The following is a 26,020-nucleotide window of genomic DNA, read 5'->3' as shown; positions in this document are numbered from 1 at the left end:
TCTTTTCCTTTTGGGTTGATTCCATTCCATTCCATTCCATTCCATTCCATTCCATTCCATTCCATTCCATTCCATTTCATTCCATTCCATTCCATTCGAGTTGATTCCATTGCATTCCATTCCATTCCATTCCATTCCATTCCATTCCATTCCATACCACTCGGGTTGATTCCATAACCTGCCATTCCATTCCATTCCATTCCATTCCATTCCATTCCATTCCATTCCTTTCGTGTTGATTTCATTCCATTCCATTGCATTCCATTCCATTCCATTCCATTCGGGTTGATTGCATTCCGTTCCATTCCATTCCATTCCGATGCATTCGATTCCATTCCATTCCATTCCAGTTGATTCCATTCCATTCCATTTCATTCCATTGCATTCCATTCGGTTTTATTCCATTCCATTCCATTCCATTCGTGTTGATTGCATTGCATTCCATTCCATTCCATTCCATTCGGGTTGATTCTGTTCCATTAAATTCCATTCCATTCCATTCCATTACATTACATTCCAGTTGATTCCATTCCATTCCATTCCATTCCATTACATTCGGTTTGATTCCATTCCATTCCATTCCATTCCATTCCATTCCATTCTTTTTCTTTCAGGTTGATTCCATTCCATTCCATTCCATTCCATTCCATGCCATTCCTTTCCATTTCTTTCCATTCCATTCCATTCGGGTTTATTCCATTCCATTCCATTCTATTCCATTCTATTCCATTCCATTCCATTCCATTCCATTTGGGTTGATTCCATTCCATTCCATTGCATTCCATTCCATTCCATTCGTGTTGATTCCATTCCATTCCATTCCATTCGGGTTGATTCCATTCCATTCCATTCCATTCCATTCCATTCCGATTGATTCCATTCCATTCCATTCCATTCCATTCCATACCATTCGGGTTGATTCCATTCTATGCCATTCCATTCCATTCCATTCCATTCCATTCCATTCGATTTCATTCCATTCCATTCCATTCGGGTTGATTGCATTCCATTCCATTACATTCCATTCCATTCCATACCACTCGGGTTGATTCCATAACCTGCCATTCCATTCCATTCCATTCCATTCCATTCCATTCCATTTCATTCCATTCCTTTCCTTTCGGGTTGATTTCATTCCTTTCCATTCCATTCCATTCCATTCGGGTTTATTCCATTCCATTCCATTCCATTCCATTCCATTCCATTCCATTCCATTGCATTCGGGTTGATTCTATTCCATACCATTCCATTCCATTCCAATCCATTCAATTCCACTACATTCCGGTTGATTCCGTTCCTTTCCAATCCATTCCGTTCCATTCCATTCCATTACATTCCATTGCATTCTGGTTGATTCCATTCTATTCCACTCCATTCCATTCTGTTCTGTTTGATTCTATTCCATTCCATTGCATTCCATTTCATTTAACTCCATTCCGGTTGATTCCATTCCGTTCCATTTCATTCCATTCCAGTTGATTCCATTCCATTCCATTCAATTCCTTTCCTTTCCAGTTGATTACATTACATTCCATTGCATTCCAATCAATTCCATTTCATTTCATTCCATTCCATTCCATTGGATTCCATTCCATTCCATTCCATTCCATTCCATTCCATTCGGGTTGATTCCATTCCATTCCATTCCATTCCATTCCATTCCATTCCATTCCACTCGGGTTGATTCCATTCCATTCCTTTCCATTCCATTCAATTCCAATCCATTCCATTCCATTCCATTCCATTGCATTCGCCTTGATGCCATTCCATTCCAATCCATTCCATTCCATTCCATTCCATTCCATCCGTGTTGATTCCATTCCATTCCATTCCAATCCATTCCATTCCATTTCATTCGGGTTGATTCCATTCCATTCCATTCCATTCCATTCCTATTGATTCCATTCCATTCCATTCCATTCCATTCCATTCGGGTGGATTGCATTCCATTCCATTCCATTCAAGTCCATTCGATTCCATTCCATTCCATTTCAGTTGATTCCATTCCATTCCATTTCATTCCATTGCATTCTATTCGTGTTGATTCCATTCCATTCCATTCCATTCTTGTTGATTGAATTCCATTCCATTCCATTCCATTCCATTCCATTCCGGTTGATTCCGTTCCATTCCATTCCATTCCATTCCATTACATTACATTCCAGTTGATTCCATTCCATTCCATTCCATTCCATTCCATTCCATTCCATTCCATTCGGGTTGATTCCATTCCATTCCATTCCTTTCCGTTCCATTCCATTCCATTCCATTGCATTCGTGTTGATTTCATTCCGTTCCATTCCATTCCATTCCATTTCATTCCATTCCATTCCATTCGACTTGATTCCATTGCATTCCATTCCATTCCATTCCATTCCATTCCATACCACTCGGGTTGATTACATAACCTGTCATTCCATTCCATTCCATTCCATTCCATTTCATTCCATTCCATTCCTTTCGGGTTGATTTCATTCCATTCCATTCCATTAAATTCCATTCCATTCCATTCGGGTTGATTGCTTTCCATTCCATTCCATTCCATTCCATTCCATTCCGGTTGATTCCATTCCATTCCATTCCATTCCATTCCATTCCATTCCATTCGGGTTGATTCCATTCCATTCCATTCCATTCCATTCTTTTCCTTTCGGGTTTATTCCATTCCATTCCATTCCATTCCATTCCATTCCATTCCATTCCATTCCATTTCATTCCATTCCATTCCATTCGACTTGATTCCATTGCATTCCATTCCATTCCATTCCATTCCATTCCATACCACTCGGGTTGATTACATAACCTGCCATTCCATTCCATTCCATTCCATTCCATTCCACTTCATTCCATTCCATTCCTTTCGGGTTGATTTCATTCCATTCCATTCCATTCCATTCCATTCCATTCGGGTTCATTGCATTCCATTCCATTCCATTCCACTCCATTCCATTCCGGTTGATTCCATTCCATTCTATTCCATTCCATTCCATTCCATTCGAGTTGATTCCATTCCATTCCATTCCATTCCATTCCATTCCATTCCATTCCATTCCATTCTTTTCCTTTCGGGTTGATTCCATTCCATTCCATTCCATTCCATTCCATTCCATTTCATTCCATTCCATTCCATTCGAGTTGATTCCATTGCATTCCTTTCCATTCCATTCCTTTCCATTCCATTCCATTCGGGTTTATTCCATTCCATTCCATTCCATTCCATTCCATTCCATTCCATTCCATTCCATTTGGGTAGATTCCATTCCATTCCATTCCATTCCATTCCATTCGGGTTGATTCCATTCCATTCCATTCCATTCCATTCCATTCCGATTGATTCCATTCCATTCCATTCCTTTCCATTTCATTCCATTCCATACCATTCGGGTTGATTCCATTCTATGCCATTCCATTCCATTCCATTCCATTCCATTCCATTCCATTCGGGTTGATTCCTTTCCATTCCATTCCATTCCATTCCATTCGAGTTGATTCCATTGCATTCCTTTCCATTCCATTCCTTTCCATTCCATTCCATTCGGGTTTATTCCATTCCATTCCATTTCATTCCATTCCATTCCATTCGGGTTGATTGCATTCCTTTCCATTCCATACCATTCCATTCCATACCACTCGGTTTGATTCCGTAACCTGCCATTCCATTCCATTCCATTCCATTCCATTCCATTCCAATCCATTCCATTTCATTCCATTCCTTTCCTTTCGGGTTGATTTCATTCCATTCCATTCCATTCCATTCCATTCGGGTTGATTGCATTCCGTTCCATTCCATTCCATTCCGATGCATTCGATTCCATTCCATTCCATTCCAGTTGATTTGTTTCCATTCAATTTCATTCCATTGCATTCCATTCGGTTTGATTCCATTCCATTCCATTCCATTCGTGTTGATTGCATTCCATTTCATTCAATTCCATTCCATTCGGGTTGATTCCTGCCATTCCATTCCATTCCATTCCATTCCATTCCATTTCATTCCATTCCTTTCCTTTCGGGTTGATTTCATTCCATTCCATTCCATTCCATTCCATTCCATTACATTCCTGTTGATTCCCTTCCATTCCATTCCATTCCAGTACATTACATTCTGGTTGATTCCATTCCATTCCATTCAATTGCGTTGCATTCCACTCCATTCCATTCCATTCCATTGCATTCGGGTTGATTCCATTCCATTCCATTCCATTCCATTCCATTCCATTCCATTCGGGTTGATTCTATTCCATACCATTCCATTCCATTCCAATCCATTCAATTCCATGCCATTCGGGTTGATTCCATTCCATTCGTATCCATTCCGTTCCATTCCATTCCATTACATTCCATTGCATTCTGGTTGATTCCATTCTATTCCACTCCATTCCATTCTGTTCTGTTTGATTCCATTCCATTCCATTCCATTCCATTCTTTTCCTTTCGGGTTGATTCCATTCCATTCCATTCCATTCCATTCCATTCCATTCCATTCCATTCCATTCTTTTCCTTTCGGGTTGATTCCATTCCATTCCATTCCATTCCATTCCATTTCATTCCATTCCATTCCATTCGATTTGATTCCATTGCATTGCATTCCATTCCATTCCATTCCATTCCATTCCATACCACTGGGGTTGATTACATAACCTGCCATTCCATTCCATTCCATTCCATACCATTCCATTCCATTCCATTTCATTCCATTCCATTCCTTTCGGGTTGATTTCATTCCATTCCATTCCATTCCATTCCATTCCATTCCATTCGGGTTGATTGCATTCCATTCCATTCCATTCCACTCCATTCCATTCCGGTTGATTCCATTCCATTCCATTCCATTCCATTCCATTCCATTCCATTCGGGTTGATTCCATTCCATTCCATTCCATTCCATTCCATTCTTTTCCTTTCGGGTTGATTCCATTCCATTCCATTCCATTCCATTCCATTCCATTTCATTCCATTCCATTCCATTCGAGTTGTTTCCATTGCATTCCATTCCATTCCATTCCATTCCATTCCATACCACCCGGATTGACTCCATAACCTGCCATTCCATTCCATTCCATTCCATTCCATTCCATTCCATTTCATTCCATTCCATTCCTTTCGTGTTGATTTCATTCCATTCCATGGCATTCCATTCCATTCCATTCCATTCGGGTTGATTGCTTTCCATTCCATTCCATTCCATTACAATCCATTCGATTCCATTCCATTCCATTCCAGTTGATTCCATTCCATTCCATTTCATTCCATTGCATTCCATTCGTTTTTATTCCATTCCATTCCATTCCATTCGTGTTGATTGCATTGCATTCCATTCCATTCCATTCCATTCGGGTTGATTCTGTTCCATTCCATTCCATTCCATTCCATTACAATACATTCCAGTTGATTCCATTCCATTCCATTCCATTCCATTACATTCGGGTTGATTCCATTCCATTCCATTCCATTCCATTCCACTCCTTTCCATTCCTTTCCATTCCATTCCATTCGAGTTTATTCCATTCCATTCCATTCCATTCCATTCCATTCCATTCCATTCCATTCCATTCCTTTCCATTCCATTCCATTCCATTTGGGTTGATTCCATTCCATTCCATTCCATTCCATTCCATTCCATTCCATTCCATTCCATTCGGGTTGATTCCATTCCATTCCATTCCATTCCATTCTGATTGATTCCATTCCATTCCATTCCATTCCTTTCCATTCCATACCATTCGAATTGATTCCATTCTATGCCATTCCATTCCATTCCATTCCATTCCATTCCATTCAATTCGGGTTGATTCCTTTCCATTCCATTCCATTCCGTTCCATTCCATTCCATTCCATTCCATTCCATTGCATTCGTGTTGATTTCATTCCATTGCATTCCATTCCATTCCATTTCATTCCATTCCATTCCATTCGACTTGATTCCATTGCATTCCATTTCATTCCATTCCATTCCATTCCATACCTCTCGGGTTGATTACATAACCTGCCATTGCATTCCATTCCATTCCATTCCATTTCATTCCATTCCATTCCTTTCGGGTTGATTTCATTCCATTCCATTGCATTCCATTCCATTCCATTCCATTCGGGTTGATTGCTTTCCATTCCATTCCATTCCATTCCATTCCATTCCGGTTGATTCCATTCCATTCCATTCCGTTCCATTCCATTCCATTCGGGTTGATTCCATTCCATTCCATTCCATTCCATTCCATTCCATTCCATTCCATTCTTTTCCTTTCGGGTTGATTCCATTCCATTCCATTCCATTCCATTCCATTCCATTCCATTCCATTTTATTCCATTCCATTCCATTCGACTTGATTCCATTGCATTCCATTCCATTCCATTCCATTCCATTCCATTCCATTCCATACCACTCGGGTTGATTACATAACCTGCCATTCCTTTCCATTCCATTCCATTCCATTCCACTTCATTCCATTCCATTCCTTACGGGTTGATTTCATTCCATTCCATTCCATTCCATTCCATTCCATTCCATTCGCGTTGATTGCATTCCATTCCATTCCATTCCACTCCATTCCATTCCGGTTGATTCCATTCCATTCCATTCCATTCCATTCCATTCCATTCGGGTTGATTCCATTCCATTCCATTCCATTCCATTCCATTCTTTTCCTTTTGGGTTGATTCCATTCCATTCCATTCCATTCCACTCCGTTCCATTTCATTCCATTCCATTCCATTCGAGTTGATTCCATTGCATTCCATTCCATTCCATTCCATTCCATTCCATTCCATTCCATACCATTCGGGTTGATTCCATAACCTGCCATTCCATTCCATTCCATTCCATTCCATTCCATTCCATTCCTTTCGTGTTGATTTCATTCCATTCCATTGCATTCCATTCCATTCCATTCCATTCGGGTTGATTGCATTCCATTCCATTCCATTCCATTCCAATCCATTCGATTCCATTCCATTCCATTCCAGTTGATTCCATTCCATTCCATTTCATTCCATTGCATTCCATTCGGTTTTATTCCATTCCATTCCATTCCATTCGTGTTGATTGCATTGCATTCCATTCCATTCCATTCCATTCGGGTTGATTCTGTTCCATTAAATTCCATTCCATTCCATTCCATTACATTACATTCCAGTTGATTCCATTCCATTCCATTCCATTCCATTCCATTCGGTTTGATTCCATTCCATTCCATTCCATTCCATTCCATTCCATTCTTTTTCTTTCAGGTTGATTCCATTCCATTCCATTCCATTCCATTCCATTCCATGCCATTCCTTTCCATTCCTTTCCATTCCATTCCATTCGGGTTTATTCCATTTCATTCCATTCTATTCCATTCCATTCCATTCCATTCCATTCCATTCCATTTGGGTTGATTCCATTCCATTCCATTCCATTCCATTCCATTCCATTCGTGTTGATTCCATTCCATTCCATTCCATTCGGGTTGATTCCATTCCATTCCATTCCATTCCATTCCATTCCGATTGATTCCATTCCATTCCATTCCATTCCATTCCATACCATTCGGGTTGATTCCATTCTATGCCATTCCATTCCATTCCATTCCATTCCATTCCATTCCATTCCATTCCATTCGGGTTGATTCCTTTCCATTCCATTCCATTCCATTCCTTTCCATTCCATTCGATTTCATTCCATTCCATTCCATTCGGGTTGATTGCATTCCATTCCATTCCATTCCATTCCATTCCATTCCATTCCATACCACTCGGGTTGATTCCATAACCTGCCATTCCATTCCATTCCATTCCATTCCATTCCATTTCATTCCATTCCTTTCCTTTCGGGTTGATTTCATTCCATTCCATTCCATTCCATTCCATTCGGGTTGATTGCATTCCGTTCCATTCCATTCCATTCCGATGCATTCGATTCCATTCCATTCCATTCCAGTTGATTCGATTCCATTCCATTTCGTTCCATTGCATTCCATTCGGTTTGATTCCATTCCATTCCATTCCATTCGTGTTGATTGCATTCCATTCCATTCCATTCCATTCCATTACATTACATTCCAGTTGATTCCATTCCATTCCATTCCATTCCATTCCATTCCATTACATTCTGGTTGATTCCATTCCATTGCGTTGCATTCCATTCCATTCCATTCCATTCCATTGCATTCGGGTTGATTCCATTCCATTCCATTCCATTCCATTCCATTCCATTCCAATCCATTCAATTCCATTCCATTCGGGTTGATTCCGTTCCATTCCAATCCATTCCGTTCCATTCCATTCCATTCCATTCCGGTTGATTCTATTCCATACCATTCCATTCCATTCCAATCCATTCAATTCCATTCCATTCGGGTTGATTCCATTCCATTCCAATCCATTCCGTTCCATTCCATTCCATTACATTCCATTGCATTCTGGTTGATTCCATTCTATTCCACTCCATTCCATTCTCTTCTGTTTGATTCTATTCCATTCCATTGCATTCCATTCCATTTTACTCCATTCCGGTTGATTCCATTACATTCCATTCCATTCCAATCAATTCCATTTCATTCCATTCCATTCCAGTGGATTCCATTCCATTCCATTCCATTCCATTCCATTCCATTCCATTCGGGTTGATTCCATTCCGTTCCTTTCCATTCCATTCCATTCCAATCTATTCCATTCCATTCCATTCCATTGCATTCGCCGTGATTCCATTCCATTCCATTCCATTCGTTTCCATTCCATTCGGGTTGATTCTATTCCATTCCATTCCATTCCATTCCAATCCATTCCATTCCATTACATTCCAGTTGATTCCATTCCATTCCATTCCATTTCATTCCATTCGCGTTGATTGCATTCCATTCCATTCCATTCCACTCCATTCCATTCCGGTTGATTCCATTCCATTCCATTCCATTCCATTCGGGTTGATTCCATTCCATTCCATTCCATTCCATTCCAATCTTTTCCTTTTGGGTTGATTCCATTCCATTCCATTCCACTCCATTCCATTCCATTTCATTCCATTCCATTCCATTCGAGTTGATTCCATTGCATTCCATTCCATTCCATTTCATTCCATTCCATTCGTTTCGGGTTGATTTCATTCCATTCCATTCCATTCCATTCCATTCTATTCCATTCGGGTTGATTGCTTTCCATTCCATTCCATTCCATTCCATTCCATTCCATTCCATTCCGGTTGATTCCATTCCATTCCATTCCATTCCATTCCATTCCATTCGGGTTGATTCCATTCCATTCCATTCCATTCCATTCCATTCCATTCCATTCCATTTCATTCCATTCCATTCCATTCGACTTGTTTCCATTGCATTCCATTCCATTCCATTCCATTCCATACCACTCGGGTTGATTACATAACCTGCCATTCCTTTCCATTCCATTCCATTACATTCCACTTCATTCCATTCCATTCCTTTCGGGTTGATTCCATTCCATTCCATTCCATTCCATTCCATTCCATTCGCGTTGATTGCATTCCATTCCATTCCATTCCACTCCATTCCATTCCGGTTGATTCCATTCCATTCCATTCCACTCCATTCCATTCCATTCCATTCGGGTTGATTCCATTCCATTCCATTCCATTCCATTCCATTCTTTTCCTTTTGTGTTGATTCCATTCCATTCCATTCCATTCCATTCCATTCCATTCCATTCCATTTCATTCCATTCCATTCCATTCGAGTTGATTCCATTGCATTCCATTCCATTCCATTCCATTCCATTCCATTCCATTCCATTCCATACCACTCGGGTTGATTCCATAACCTGCCATACCATTCCATTCCATTCCATTCCATTCCATTCCATTCCATTCCTTTCGTGTTGATTTCATTCCATTCCATTGCATTCCATTCCATTCCATTCCATTCGGGTTGATTGCATTCCATTCCATTCCATTCCATTCCATTCGTGTTAATTCCATTCCATTCCATTTCATTCCTTTCCATCACATTCCATTTCATTCCATTCCATTCCTTTCCATCCCAGTTGATTCCATTCCAATCCATTCCATTATACTCCATTCCATTCCATTCGTGTTCATTCCATTCCATTCCATTCCTTTCCATCCCAGTTGATTCCATTCCAATCCATTCCATTATACTCCATTCCATTCCATTCGTGTTTATTCCATTCCATTCCATTCCATTCCATTCCATTCCATTCCATTCCATTCCATTCCATTTGGTTTGATTCAGTTCCATAAAATTCCATTCCATTCGGGTTGATTCCATTCCATTCCATTCCATTCCGTTCCATTCCATTCCATTCCATTCCATTCCATTCCATTCCATTGCATTCGTGTTGATTTCATTCCATTCCATTCCATTCCATTCCATTTCATTCCATTCCATTCCATTCGACTTGATTCCATTGCATTCCATTCCATTCCATTCCATACCACTAGGGTTGATTACATAACCTGCCATTCCATTCCATTCCATTCCATTCCATTTCATTCCATTCCATTCCTTTCGGGTTGATTTCATTCCATTCCATTCCATTCCATTCGGGTTGATTGCTTTCCATTCCATTCCATTCCATTCCATTCCATTCCATTCCATTCCATCCGGGTTGATTCCATTCCATTCCATTCCATTCCATTCTTTTCCTTTCGGGTTGATTCCATTCCATTCCATTCCATTCCATTCCATTCCATTCCATTCCCTTCCATTCCATTCGAGTTGATGCCATTCCATTCCATTCCATTCCATTCCATTCCATTCCATTCCATACCACTCGGGTTGATTCCATAACCTGCCATTCCATTCCATTCCATTCCATTCCATTCCATTCCATTCCATACCATTCCATTCCTTTCGTGTTGATTTCATTCCATTCCATTGCATTCCATTCCATTCCATTCCATTCCATTCCATTCGGGTTGATTGCATTCCTTTCCATTCCATTCCATTCCAATCCAGTCGATTCCATTCCATTCCATTCCAGTTGATTCCATTCCATTCCATTTCATTCCATTGCATTCCATTCGGTTTTCTTCCATTCCATTCCATTCCATTCGTGTTGATTGCATTGCATTCCATTCCATTCCATTCCATTCGGGTTGATTCTGTTCCATTCCATTCCATTCCATTCCATTCCATTCCATTCCATTACATTCCAGTTGATTCCATTCCATTCCATTCCATTCCATTACATTACATTCGGTTTGATTCCATTCCATTCCATTCCATTCCATTCCATTCCATTCTTTTCCTTTCGGGTTGATTCCATTCCATTCCATTCCATTCCATTCCATTCCATTCCATTCCATTCTTTTTCTTTCAGGTTGATTCCATTCCATTCCATTCCATTCCATTCCATTCCATTCCATTTGGGTTGATTCCATTCCATTCCACTCCATTCCATTCGTGTTGATTCCATTCCATTCCATTCCATTCGGGTTGATTCCATTCCATTCCATTCCACTCCATTCCATTCTGATTGATTCCATTAAATTCCATTCCATTCCATTCCATACCATTCGGGTTGATTCCATTCTATGCCATTCCATTCCATTCCATTCGGGTTGATTCCTTTCCATTGCATTCCATTCCATTCCATTCAATTCTTTCGATTTCATTCCATTCCATTCCATTACGGTTGATTGCATTCCTTTCCATTCCATTCCATACCACTCGGGTTGATTCCATAACCTGTCATTCCATTCCATTCCATTCCATTCCATTCCATTCCATTTCATTCCATTCCTTTCCTTTCGGGTTGATTTCATTCCATTCCATTCCATTCCATTCCATTCGGGTTGATTGCATTCCGTTCCATTCCATTCCATTCCGATGCATTCGATTCCATTCCATTCCATTCCAGTTGATTCGATTCCATTCCATTTCATTCCATTTCATTCCATTCGGTTTGATTCCATTCCATTCCATTCCATTCGTGTTGATTGCATTCCATTCCATTCCATTCCATTCCATTCCATTCCATTCCATTCCATTACATTCCAGTTGATTCCATTCCATTCCATTCCATTCAATTCCATTTCATTCTGGTTGATTCCATTCCATTCCATTCCATTGCGTTGCATCCCATTCCATTCCATTCCATTCCATTGCATTCGGCTTGATTCCATTCCATTCCATTCCATTCCATTCCATTCCATTCCGGTTGATTCTATTCCATACCATTCCATTCCATTCCAATCCATTCAATTCCATTCCATTCGGGTTGATTCCATTCCAATCCAATCCATTCCGTTCCATTCCATTCCATTACATTCCATTGCATTCTGGTTGATTCCATTCTATTCCACTCCATTCCATTCTGTTCTGTTTGATTCTATTCCATTCCATTGCATTCCATTCCATTTAACTCCATTCCGGTTGATTCCATTCCATTCCATTTCATTCCATTCCGTTCCATTCGGGTTGATTCCATTGCAGTCCATTCCATTCCATTCCATTCCATTCCAGTTGATTCCATTCCATTCCATTCCGGTTGATTCCATTACATTCCATTCCATTCCAATCAATTCTATTTCATTCCATTCCATTCCAGTGGATTCCATTCCATTCCATTCCATTCCATTCGGGTTGATTCCATTCCGTTCCTTTCCATTCCATTCCATTCCAATCTATTCCATTCCATTCCATTCCATTGCATCCACCGTGATTCGATTCCATTCCATTCCATTCGTTTCCATTCCATTCGGGTTGATTCTATTCCATTCCATTCCATTCCATTCCATTCCAATCCATTCCATTCCATTTCATTCGGGTTCATTCCATTCCATTCCATTCCATTCCATTCCATTCTATTCCATTCCGATTGATTCCATTCCATTCCATTCCATTCCATACCATTCGGGTTGGTTCCATTCTATGCCATTCCATTCCATTCCATTCCATTCGGGTTGATTCCTTTCCATTCCATTCCATTCTTTTCCATTCCATTTCATTCCATTCCATTCCATTCGGGTTGATTCCATTCCATTCCATTCCATTCCATTCCATTCCATTCCATACCACTCGGGTTGATTCCATAACCTGCCATTCCATTCCATTCCATTCCATTTCATTCCATTCCATTCCATTCCATTCCATTCCATTTCATTCCATTCCATTCCATTGGGGTTGATTCCATTCCATTCCATTCCATTCCATTCCATTCCTTTCGGGTTGATTGCATTCCATTCCATTCCATTCAAGTCCATTCGATTCCATTCCATTCTATTTCAGTTGATTCCATTCCATTCCATTTCATTCCATTGCATTCCATTCGTGTTGATTCCATTCCATTCCATTCCATTCCTGTAGATTGAATTCCATTCCATTCCATTCCATTCCATTCCGGTTGATTCCGTTCCATTCCATTCCATTCCATTCCATTACATTACATTCCAGTTGATTCCATTCCATTCCATTCCATTCCATTCCATTCCATTCCATTCGGGTTGATTCCATTCCATTCCATTCCATTCCGTTCCATTCCATTCCATTCCATTCCATTCCATTGCATTCGTGTTGATTTCATTCCATTCCATTCCATTCCATTCCATTTCATTCCATTCCATTCCATTCGACTTGATTCCATTGCATTCCATTTCATTCCATTCCATTCCATTCCATACCTCTCGGGTTGATTACATAACCTGCCATTGCATTCCATTCCATTCCATTCCATTTCATTCCATTCCATTCCTTTCGGGTTGATTTCATTCCATTCCATTGCATTCCATTCCATTCCATTCCATTCGGGTTGATTGCTTTCCATTCCATTCCATTCCATTCCATTCCATTCCATTCCATTCCATTCCGGTTGATTCCATTCCATTCCATTCCGTTCCATTCCATTCCATTCGGGTTGATTCCATTCCATTCCATTCCATTCCATTCCATTCCATTCCACTCTTTTCCTTTCGGGTTGATTCCATTCCATTCCATTCCATTCCATTCCATTCCATTCCATTCCATTTTATTCCATTCCATTCCATTCGACTTCATTCCATTGCATTCCATTCCATTCCATTCCATTCCATACCACTCGGGTTGATTACATAACCTGCCATTCCTTTCCATTCCATTCCATTCCATTCCACTTCATTCCATTCCATTCCTTTCGGGTTGATTTCATTCCATTCCATTCCATTCCATTCCATTCCATTCCATTCGCGTTGATTGCATTCCATTCCATTCCATTCCACTCCATTCCATTCCGGTTGAGTCCATTCCATTCCATTCCATTCCATTCCATTCCATTCCATTCGGGTTGATTCCATTCCATTCCATTCCATTCCATTCCATTCCATTCTTTTCCTTTTGGGTTGATTCCATTCCATTCCATTCCATTCCATTCCATTCCATTTCATTCCATTCCATTCCATTCGAGTTGATTCCATTGCATTGCATTCCATTCCATTCCATTCCATTCAATTCCATTCCATTCCATACCACTCGGGTTGATTCCATAACCTGCCATTCCATTCCATTCCATTCCATTCCATTCCTTTTGTGTTGATTTCATTCCATTCCATTGCATTCCATTCCATTCCATTCCATTCGGGTTGATTGCATTCCATTCCATTCCATTCCATTCCAATCCATTCGATTCCATTCCATTCCATTCCAGTTGATTCCATTCCATTCCATTTCATTCCATTGCATTCCATTCGGTTTTATTCCATTCCATTCCATTCGTGTTGATTGCATTGCATTCCATTCCATTCCATTCCATTCGGGTTGATTCTGTTCCATTAAATTCCATTCCATTCCTTTCCATTACATTACATCCAGTTGATTCCATTCCATTCCATTCCATTCCATTCCATTCGGTTTGATTCCATTCCATTCCATTCCATTCCATTCCATTCTTTTTCTTTCAGGTTGATTCCATTCCATTCCATTCCATTCCATTCCATTCCATGCCATTCCTTTCCATTCCTTTCCATTCCATTCCATTCGGGTTTATTCCATTTAATTCCATTCTATTCCATTCCATTCCATTCCATTCCATTCGATTCCATTTGGGTTGATTCCATTCCATTCCATTCCATTCCATTCCATTCCATTCCATTCCATTCGTGTTGATTCCATTCCATTCCATTCCATTCCGATTGATTCCATTCCATTCCATTCCATTCCATTCCATACCATTCGGGTTGATTCCATTCTATGCCATTCCATTCCATTCCATTCCATTCCATTCCATTCCATTCCATTCCATTCGGGTTGATTCCTTTCCATTCCATTCCATTCCATTCCTTTCCATTCCATTCGATTTCATTCCATTCCATTCCATTCGGGTTGATTGCATTCCATTCCATTCCAGTCCATTCCATTCCATTCCATACCACTCGGGTTGATTCCATAACCTGCCATTCCATTCCATTCCATTCCATTCCATTCCATTTCATTCCATTCCTTTCCTTTCGGGTTGATTTCATTCCATTCCATTCCATTCCATTCCATTCCATTCCATTCCATTGCATTCGGGTTGATTGCCTTCCGTTCCATTCCATTCCATTCCCATGCATTCGATTCCATTCCATTCCATTCCAGTTGATTCGATTCCATTCCATTTCATTCCATTGCATTCCATTCGGTTTGATTCCATTCCATTCCATTCCATTCGTGTTGATTGCATTCCATTCCATTCCATTCCATTACATTACATTACATTCCAGTTGATTCCATTCCATTCTATTCCATTCCATTCTATTCCATTCCATTCCATTCCATTACATTCTGGTTGATTCCATTCCATTGTGTTGCATTCCATTCCATTCCATTCCATTCCATTGCATTCGGGTTGATTCCATTCCATTCCATTCCATTCCATTCCATTCCAATCCATTCAATTCCATTCCATTCGGGTTGATTCCGTTCCATTCCAATCCATTCCGTTCCATTCCATTCCATTCCATTCCGGTTGATTCTATTCCATTCCATTCCATTCCATTCCAATCCATTCAATTCCATTCCATTCGGGTTGATTCCGTTCCATTCCAATCCATTCCGTTCCATTCCATTCCATTCCATTCCGGTTGATTCTATTCCATACCATTCCATTCCATTCCAATCCATTCAATTCCATTCCATTCGGGTTGATTCCATTCCATTCCAATCCATTCCGTTCCATTCCATTCCATTACATTCCATTGCATTCTGGTTGATTCCATTCTATTCCACTCCATTCCATTCTCTTCTGTTTGATTCTATTCGATTCCATTGCATTCCATTCCATTTAACTCCATTCCGGTTGATTCCATTACATTCCATTCCATTCCAATCAATTCCATTTCATTCCATTCCATTCCAGTGGATTCCATTCCATTCCATTCCATTCCATTCCATTCCATTCCATTCGGGTTGATTCCATTCCGTTCCTTTCCATTCCATTCCATTCCAATCTATTCCATTCCATTCCATTCCATTGAATTCGCCGTGATTCCATTCCATTCCATTCCATTCGTTTCCATTCCATTCGGGTTGATTCTATTCCATTCCATTCCATTCCATTCCATTCCATTCCAATCCATTCCATTCCATTACATTCCAGTTGATTCCATTCCATTCCATTCCATTCCATTCCATTCGCGTTGATTGCATTCCATTCCATTCCATTCCACTCCATTCCATTCCGGTTGATTCCATTCCATTCCATTCCATTCCATTCCATTCCATTCCATTCGGGTTGATTCCATTCCATTCCATTCCATTCCATTCCAATCTTTTCCTTTTGGGTTGATTCCATTCCATTCCATTCCACTCCATTCCATTCCATTTCATTCCATTCCATTCCATTCGAGTTGATTCCATTGCATTCCATTCCATTCCATTCCATTTCATTCCATTCCATTCCTTTCGGGTTGATTTCATTCCATTCCATTCCATTCCATTCCATTCTATTCCATTCGGGTTGATTGCTTTCCATTCCATTCCATTCCATTCCATTCCATTCCGGTTGATTCCATTCCATTCCATTCCATTCCATTCCATTCCATTCCATTCCATTCGGGTTGATTCCATTCCATTCCATTCCATTCCATTCCATTCCATTCCATTCCATTTCATTCCATTCCATTCCATTCGACTTGATTCCATTGCATTCCATTCCATTCCATTCCATTCCATACCACTCGGGTTGATTACATAACCTGCCATTCCTTTCCATTCCATTCCATTCCATTCCACTTCATTCCATTCCATTCCTTTCGGGTTGATTCCATTCCATTCCATTCCATTCCATTCCATTCCATTCCATTCGCGTTGATTGCATTCCATTCCATTCCATTCCACTCCATTCCATTCCGGTTGATTCCATTCCATTCCATTCCACTCCATTCCATTCCATTCCATTCGGGTTGATTCCATTCCATTCCATTCCATTCCATTCCATTCTTTTCCTTTTGGGTTGATTCCATTCCATTCCATTCCATTCCATTCCATTCCATTCCATTTCATTCCATTCCATTCCATTCGAGTTGATTCCATTGCATTCCATTCCATTCCATTCCATTCCATTCCATTCCATTCCATTCCATACCACTCGGGTTGATTCCATAACCTGCCATTCCATTCCATTCCATTCCATTCCATTCCATTCCATTCCATTCCATTCCTTTCGTGTTGATTTCATTCCATTCCATTCCATTCCACTCCATTCCATTCCATTCCATTCGGGTTGATTCCATTCCATTCCATTCCATTCCATTCGTGTTAATTCCATTCCATTCCATTTCATTCCTTTCCATCACATTCCATTTCATTCCATTCCATTCCTTTCCATCCCAGTTGATTCCATTCCAATCCATTCCATTATACTCCATTCCATTCCATTCGTGTTTATTCCATTCCATTCCATTCCATTCCATTCCATTCCATTCCATTTGGTTTGATTCAGTTCCATAAAATTCCATTCCATTCGGGTTGATTCCATTCCATTCCATTCCATTCCGTTCCATTCCATTCCATTCCATTCCATTCCATTCCATTCCATTCCATTCCATTGCATTCGTGTTGATTTCATTCCATTCCATTCCATTCCATTCCATTTCATTCCATTCCATTCCATTCGACTTGATTCCATTGCATTCCATTCCATTCCATTCCATACCACTAGGGTTTATTACATAACCTGCCATTCCATTCCATTCCATTCCATTCCATTTCATTCCATTCCATTCCTTTCCGGTTGATTTCATTCCATTCCATTCCATTCCATTCGGGTTGATTGCTTTCCATTCCATTCCATTCCATTCCATTCCATTCCATTCCATTCCGGTTGATTCCATTCCATTCCATTCCATTCCATTCCATTCCATTCCATTCGGGTTGATTCCATTCCATTCCATTCCATTCTTTTCCTTTCGGGTTGATTCCATTCCATTCCATTCCATTCCATTCCATTCCATTCCATTCCCTTCCATTCCATTCGAGTTGATGCCATTCCATTCCATTCCATTCCATTCCATTCCATTCCATTCCATACCACTCGGGTTGATTCCATAACCTGCCATTCCATTCCATTCCATTCCATTCCATTCCATTCCATTCCATACCATTCCATTCCTTTCGTGTTGATTTCATTCCATTCCATTTCATTCCATTCCATTCCATTCCATTCCATTCCATTCGGGTTGATTGCATTCCTTTCCATTCCATTCCATTCCAATCCAGTCGATTCCATTCCATTCCATTCCAGTTGATTCCATTCCATTCCATTTCATTCCATTGCATTCCATTCGGTTTTCTTCCATTCCATTCCATTCCATTCGTGTTGATTGCATTGCATTCCATTCCATTCCATTCCATTCGGGTTGATTCTGTTCCATTCCATTCCATTCCATTCCATTCCATTCCATTACATTCCTGTTGATTCCATTCCATTCCATTCCATTCCATTCCATTCCATTACATTCGGATTGATTCCGTTCCATTCCATTCCATTCCATTCCATTCTTTTTCTTTCAGGTTGATTCCATTCCATTCCATTCCATTCCATTCCATTCCATTTGGGTTGATTCCATTCCATTCCACTCCATTCCATTCGTGTTGATTCCATTCCATTCCATTCCATTCGGGTTGATTCCATTCCATTCCATTCCACTCCATTCCATTCTGATTGATTCCATTCCTTTCCATTCCATTCCATTCCAATCCAGTCGATTCCATTCCATTCCATTCCAGTTGATTCCATTCCATTCCATTTCATTCCATTGCATTCCATTCGGTTTTCTTCCATTCCATTCCATTCCATTCGTGTTGATTGCATTGCATTCCATTCCATTCCATTCCATTCGGGTTGATTCTGTTCCATTCCATTCCATTCCATTCCATTCCATTCCATTCCATTACATTCCAGTTGATTCCATTCCATTCCATTCCATTCCATTACATTACATTCGGTTTGATTCCATTCCATTCCATTCCATTCCATTCCATTCTTTTCCTTTCGGGTTGATTCCATTCCATTCCATTCCATTCCATTCCATTCCATTCCATTCCATTCTTTTTCTTTCAGGTTGATTCCATTCCATTCCATTCCATTCCATTCCATTCCATTCCATTTGGGTTGATTCCATTCCATTCCACTCCATTCCATTCGTGTTGATTCCATTCCATTCCATTCCATTCGGGTTGATTCCATTCCATTCCATTCCACTCCATTCCATTCTGATTGATTCCATTCCATTCCATTCCATTCCATTCCATACCATTCGGGTTGATTCCATTCTATGCCATTCCATTCCATTCCATTCGGGTTGATTCCTTTCCATTGCATTCCATTCCATTCCATTCAATTCTTTCGATTTCATTCCATTCCATTCCATTAGGGTTGATTGCATTCCTTTCCATTCCATTCCATACCACTCGGGTTGATTCCATAACCTGTCATTCCATTCCATTCCATTCCATTCCATTCCATTTCATTCCATTCCTTTCCTTTCGGGTTGATTTCATTCCATTCCATTCCATTCCATTCCATTCGGGTTGATTGCATTCCGTTCCATTCCATTCCATTCCGATGCATTCGATTCCATTCCATTCCATTCCAGTTGATTCGATTCCATTCCATTTCATTCCATTTCATTCCATTCGGTTTGATTCCATTCCATTCCATTCCATTCGTGTTGATTGCATTCCATTCCATTCCATTCCATTCCATTCCATTCCATTCCATTACATTCCAGTTGATTCCATTCCATTCCATTCCATTCAATTCCATTTCATTCTGGTTGATTCCATTCCATTCCATTCCATTGCGTTGCATCCCATTCCATTCCATTCCATTCCATTGCATTCGGCTTGATTCCATTCCATTCCATTCCATTCCATTCCATTCCATTCCATTCCGGTTGATTCTATTCCATACCATTCCATTCCATTCCAATCCATTCAATTCCATTCCATTCGGGTTGATTCCATTCCAATCCAATCCATTCCGTTCCATTCCATTCCATTACATTCCATTGCATTCTGGTTGATTCCATTCTATTCCACTCCATTCCATTCTGTTCTGTTTGATTCTATTCCATTCCATTGCATTCCATTCCATTTAACTCCATTCCGGTTGATTCCATTCCATTCCATTTCATTCCATTCCATTCCATTCGGGTTGATTCCATTGCAGTCCATTCCATTCCATTCCATTCCATTCCAGTTGATTCCATTCCATTCCATTCCGGTTGATTCCATTACATTCCATTCCATTCCAATCAATTCTATTTCATTCCATTCCATTCCAGTGGATTCCATTCCATTCCATTCCATTCCATTCGGGTTGATTCCATTCCGTTCCTTTCCATTCCATTCCATTCCAATCTATTCCATTCCATTCCATTCCATTGCATCCACCGTGATTCGATTCCATTCCATTCCATTCGTTTCCATTCCATTCGGGTTGATTCTATTCCATTCCATTCCATTCCATTCCATTCCAATCCATTCCATTCCATTTCATTCGGGTTCATTCCATTCCATTCCATTCCATTCCATTCCATTCTATTCCATTCCGATTGATTCCATTCCATTCCATTCCATTCCATACCATTCGGGTTGGTTCCATTCTATGCCATTCCATTCCATTCCATTCCATTCGGGTTGATTCCTTTCCATTCCATTCCATTCTTTTCCATTCCATTTCATTCCATTCCATTCCATTCGGGTTGATTCCATTCCATTCCATTCCATTCCATTCCATTCCATTCCATTCCATACCACTCGGGTTGATTCCATAACCTGCCATTCCATTCCATTCCATTCCATTTCATTCCATTCCATTCCATTCCATTCCATTCCATTTCATTCCATTCCATTCCATTGGGGTTGATTCCATTCCATTCCATTCCATTCCATTCCATTCCTTTCGGGTTGATTGCATTCCATTCCATTCCATTCAAGTCCATTCGATTCCATTCCATTCTATTTCAGTTGATTCCATTCCATTCCATTTCATTCCATTGCATTCCATTCGTGTTGATTCCATTCCATTCCATTCCATTCCTGTAGATTGAATTCCATTCCATTCCATTCCATTCCATTCCGGTTGATTCCGTTCCATTCCATTCCATTCCATTCCATTACATTACATTCCAGTTGATTCCATTCCATTCCATTCCATTCCATTCCATTCCATTCCATTCGGGTTGATTCCATTCCATTCCATTCCATTCCGTTCCATTCCATTCCATTCCATTCCATTCCATTGCATTCGTGTTGATTTCATTCCATTCCATTCCATTCCATTCCATTTCATTCCATTCCATTCCATTCGACTTGATTCCATTGCATTCCATTTCATTCCATTCCATTCCATTCCATACCTCTCGGGTTGATTACATAACCTGCCATTGCATTCCATTCCATTCCATTCCATTCCATTCCATTCCATTCCTTTCGGGTTGATTTCATTCCATTCCATTGCATTCCATTCCATTCCATTCCATTCGGGTTGATTGCTTTCCATTCCATTCCATTCCATTCCATTCCATTCCATTCCATTCCATTCCGGTTGATTCCATTCCATTCCATTCCGTTCCATTCCATTCCATTCGGGTTGATTCCATTCCATTCCATTCCATTCCATTCCATTCCATTCCATTCTTTTCCTTTCGGGTTGATTCCATTCCATTCCATTCCATTCCATTCCATTCCATTTTATTCCATTCCATTCCATTCGACTTCATTCCATTGCATTCCATTCCATTCCATTCCATTCCATACCACTCGGGTTGATTACATAACCTGCCATTCCTTTCCATTCCATTCCATTCCATTCCACTTCATTCCATTCCATTCCTTTCGGGTTGATTTCATTCCATTCCATTCCATTCCATTCCATTCCATTCCATTCGCGTTGATTGCATTCCATTCCATTCCATTCCACTCCATTCCATTCCGGTTGATTCCATTCCATTCCATTCCATTCCATTCCATTCCATTCCATTCGGGTTGATTCCATTCCATTCCATTCCATTCCATTCCATTCCATTCTTTTCCTTTTGGGTTGATTCCATTCCATTCCATTCCATTCCATTCCATTCCATTTCATTCCATTCCATTCCATTCGAGTTGATTCCATTGCATTGCATTCCATTCCATTCCATTCCATTCAATTCCATTCCATTCCATACCACTCGGGTTGATTCCATAACCTGCCATTCCATTCCATTCCATTCCTTTCGTGTTGATTTCATTCCATTCCATTGCATTCCATTCCATTCCATTCCATTCGGGTTGATTGCATTCCATTCCATTCCATTCCATTCCAATCCATTCGATTCCATTCCATTCCATTCCAGTTGATTCCATTCCATTCCATTTCATTCCATTGCATTCCATTCGGTTTTATTCCATTCCATTCCATTCCATTCGTGTTGATTGCATTGCATTCCATTCCATTCCATTCCATTCGGGTTGATTCTGTTCCATTAAATTCCATTCCATTCCTTTCCATTACATTACATCCAGTTGATTCCATTCCATTCCATTCCATTCCATTCCATTCGGTTTGATTCCATTCCATTCCATTCCATTCCATTCCATTCTTTTTCTTTCAGGTTGATTCCATTCCATTCCATTCCATTCCATTCCATTCCATGCCATTCCTTTCCATTCCTTTCCATTCCATTCCATTCGGGTTTATTCCATTTAATTCCATTCTATTCCATTCCATTCCATTCCATTCCATTCCATTCCATTTGGGTTGATTCCATTCCATTCCATTCCATTCCATTCCATTCCATTCCATTCCATTCGTGTTGATTCCATTCCATTCCATTCCATTCGGGTTGATTCCATTCCATTCCATTCCATTCCGATTGATTCCATTCCATTCCATTCCATTCCATTCCATACCATTCGGGTTGATTCCATTCTATGCCATTCCATTCCATTCCATTCCATTCCATTCCATTCCATTCCATTCCATTCCATTCGGGTTGATTCCTTTCCATTCCATTCCATTCCATTCCTTTCCATTCCATTCGATTTCATTCCATTCCATTCCATTCGGGTTGATTGCATTCCATTCCATTCCATTCCATACCACTCGGGTTGATTCCATAACCTGCCATTCCATTCCATTCCATTCCATTCCATTCCATTTCATTCCATTCCTTTCCTTTCGGGTTGATTTCATTCCATTCCATTCCATTCCATTCCATTCCATTGCATTCGGGTTGATTGCCTTCCGTTCCATTCCATTCCATTCCCATGCATTCGATTCCATTCCATTCCATTCCAGTTGATTCGATTCCATTCCATTTCATTCCATTGCATTCCATTCGGTTTGATTCCATTCCATTCCATTCCATTCGTGTTGATTGCATTCCATTCCATTCCATTCCATTACATTACATTACATTCCAGTTGATTCCATTCCATTCTATTCCATTCCATTCTATTCCATTCCATTCCATTCCATTACATTCTGGTTGATTCCATTCCATTGTGTTGCATTCCATTCCATTCCATTCCATTCCATTGCATTCGGGTTGATTCCATTCCATTCCATTCCATTCCATTCCATTCCAATCCATTCAATTCCATTCCATTCGGGTTGATTCCGTTCCATTCCAATCCATTCCGTTCCATTCCATTCCATTCCATTCCGGTTGATTCTATTCCATTCCATTCCATTCCATTCCAATCCATTCAATTCCATTCCATTCGGGTTGATTCCGTTCCATTCCAATCCATTCCGTTCCATTCCATTCCATTCCATTCCGGTTGATTCTATTCCATACCATTCCATTCCATTCCAATCCATTCAATTCCATTCCATTCGGGTTGATTCCATTCCATTCCAATCCATTCCGTTCCATTCCATTCCATTACATTCCATTGCATTCTGGTTGATTCCATTCTATTCCACTCCATTCCATTCTCTTCTGTTTGATTCTATTCGATTCCATTGCATTCCATTCCATTTAACTCCATTCCGGTTGATTCCATTACATTCCATTCCATTCCAATCAATTCCATTTCATTCCATTCCATTCCAGTGGATTCCATTCCATTCCATTCCATTCCATTCCATTCGGGTTGATTCCATTCCGTTCCTTTCCATTCCATTCCATTCCAATCTATTCCATTCCATTCCATTCCATTGCATTCGCCGTGATTCCATTCCATTCCATTCCATTCGTTTCCATTCCATTCGGGTTGATTCTATTCCATTCCATTCCATTCCATTCCATTCCATTCCAATCCATTCCATTCCATTACATTCCAGTTGATTCCATTCCATTCCATTCCATTCCATTCCATTCGCGTTGATTGCATTCCATTCCATTCCATTCCACTCCATTCCATTCCGGTTGATTCCATTCCATTCCATTCCATTCCATTCCATTCCATTCCATTCGGGTTGATTCCATTCCATTCCATTCCATTCCATTCCAATCTTTTCCTTTTGGGTTGATTCCATTCCATTCCATTCCACTCCATTCCATTCCATTTCATTCCATTCCATTCCATTCGAGTTGATTCCATTGCATTCCATTCCATTCCATTCCATTTCATTCCATTCCATTCCTTTCGGGTTGATTTCATTCCATTCCATTCCATTCCATTCCATTCTATTCCATTCGGGTTGATTGCTTTCCATTCCATTCCATTCCATTCCATTCCATTCCGGTTGATTCCATTCCATTCCATTCCATTCCATTCCATTCCATTCCATTCGGGTTGATTCCATTCCATTCCATTCCATTCCATTCCATTCCATTCCATTCCATTTCATTCCATTCCATTCCATTCGACTTGATTCCATTGCATTCCATTCCATTCCATTCCATTCCATACCACTCGGGTTGATTACATAACCTGCCATTCCTTTCCATTCCATTCCATTCCATTCCACTTCATTCCATTCCATTCCTTTCGGGTTGATTCCATTCCATTCCATTCCATTCCATTCCATTCCATTCCATTCGCGTTGATTGCATTCCATTCCATTCCATTCCACTCCATTCCATTCCGGTTGATTCCATTCCATTCCATTCCACTCCATTCCATTCCATTCCATTCGGGTTGATTCCATTCCATTCCATTCCATTCCATTCCATTCTTTTCCTTTTGGGTTGATTCCATTCCATTCCATTCCATTCCATTCCATTCCATTCCATTCGAGTTGATTCCATTGCATTCCATTCCATTCCATTCCATTCCATTCCATTCCATTCCATTCCATACCACTCGGGTTGATTCCATAACCTGCCATTCCATTCCATTCCATTCCATTCCATTCCATTCCATTCCATTCCATTCCTTTCGTGTTGATTTCATTCCATTCCATTCCATTCCACTCCATTCCATTCCATTCCATTCGGGTTGATTCCATTCCATTCCATTCCATTCCATTCGTGTTAATTCCATTCCATTCCATTTCATTCCTTTCCATCACATTCCATTTCATTCCATTCCATTCCTTTCCATCCCAGTTGATTCCATTCCAATCCATTCCATTATACTCCATTCCATTCCATTCGTGTTTATTCCATTCCATTCCATTCCATTCCATTCCATTCCATTCCATTTGGTTTGATTCAGT

This window comes from Pan paniscus, chromosome 6 (assembly GCF_029289425.2).
Source record: "Pan paniscus chromosome 6, NHGRI_mPanPan1-v2.0_pri, whole genome shotgun sequence".
In the NCBI taxonomy this organism is placed as follows: Eukaryota; Metazoa; Chordata; class Mammalia; order Primates; family Hominidae; genus Pan; species Pan paniscus.
Note: the sequence above shows the minus strand (reverse complement) of the source record.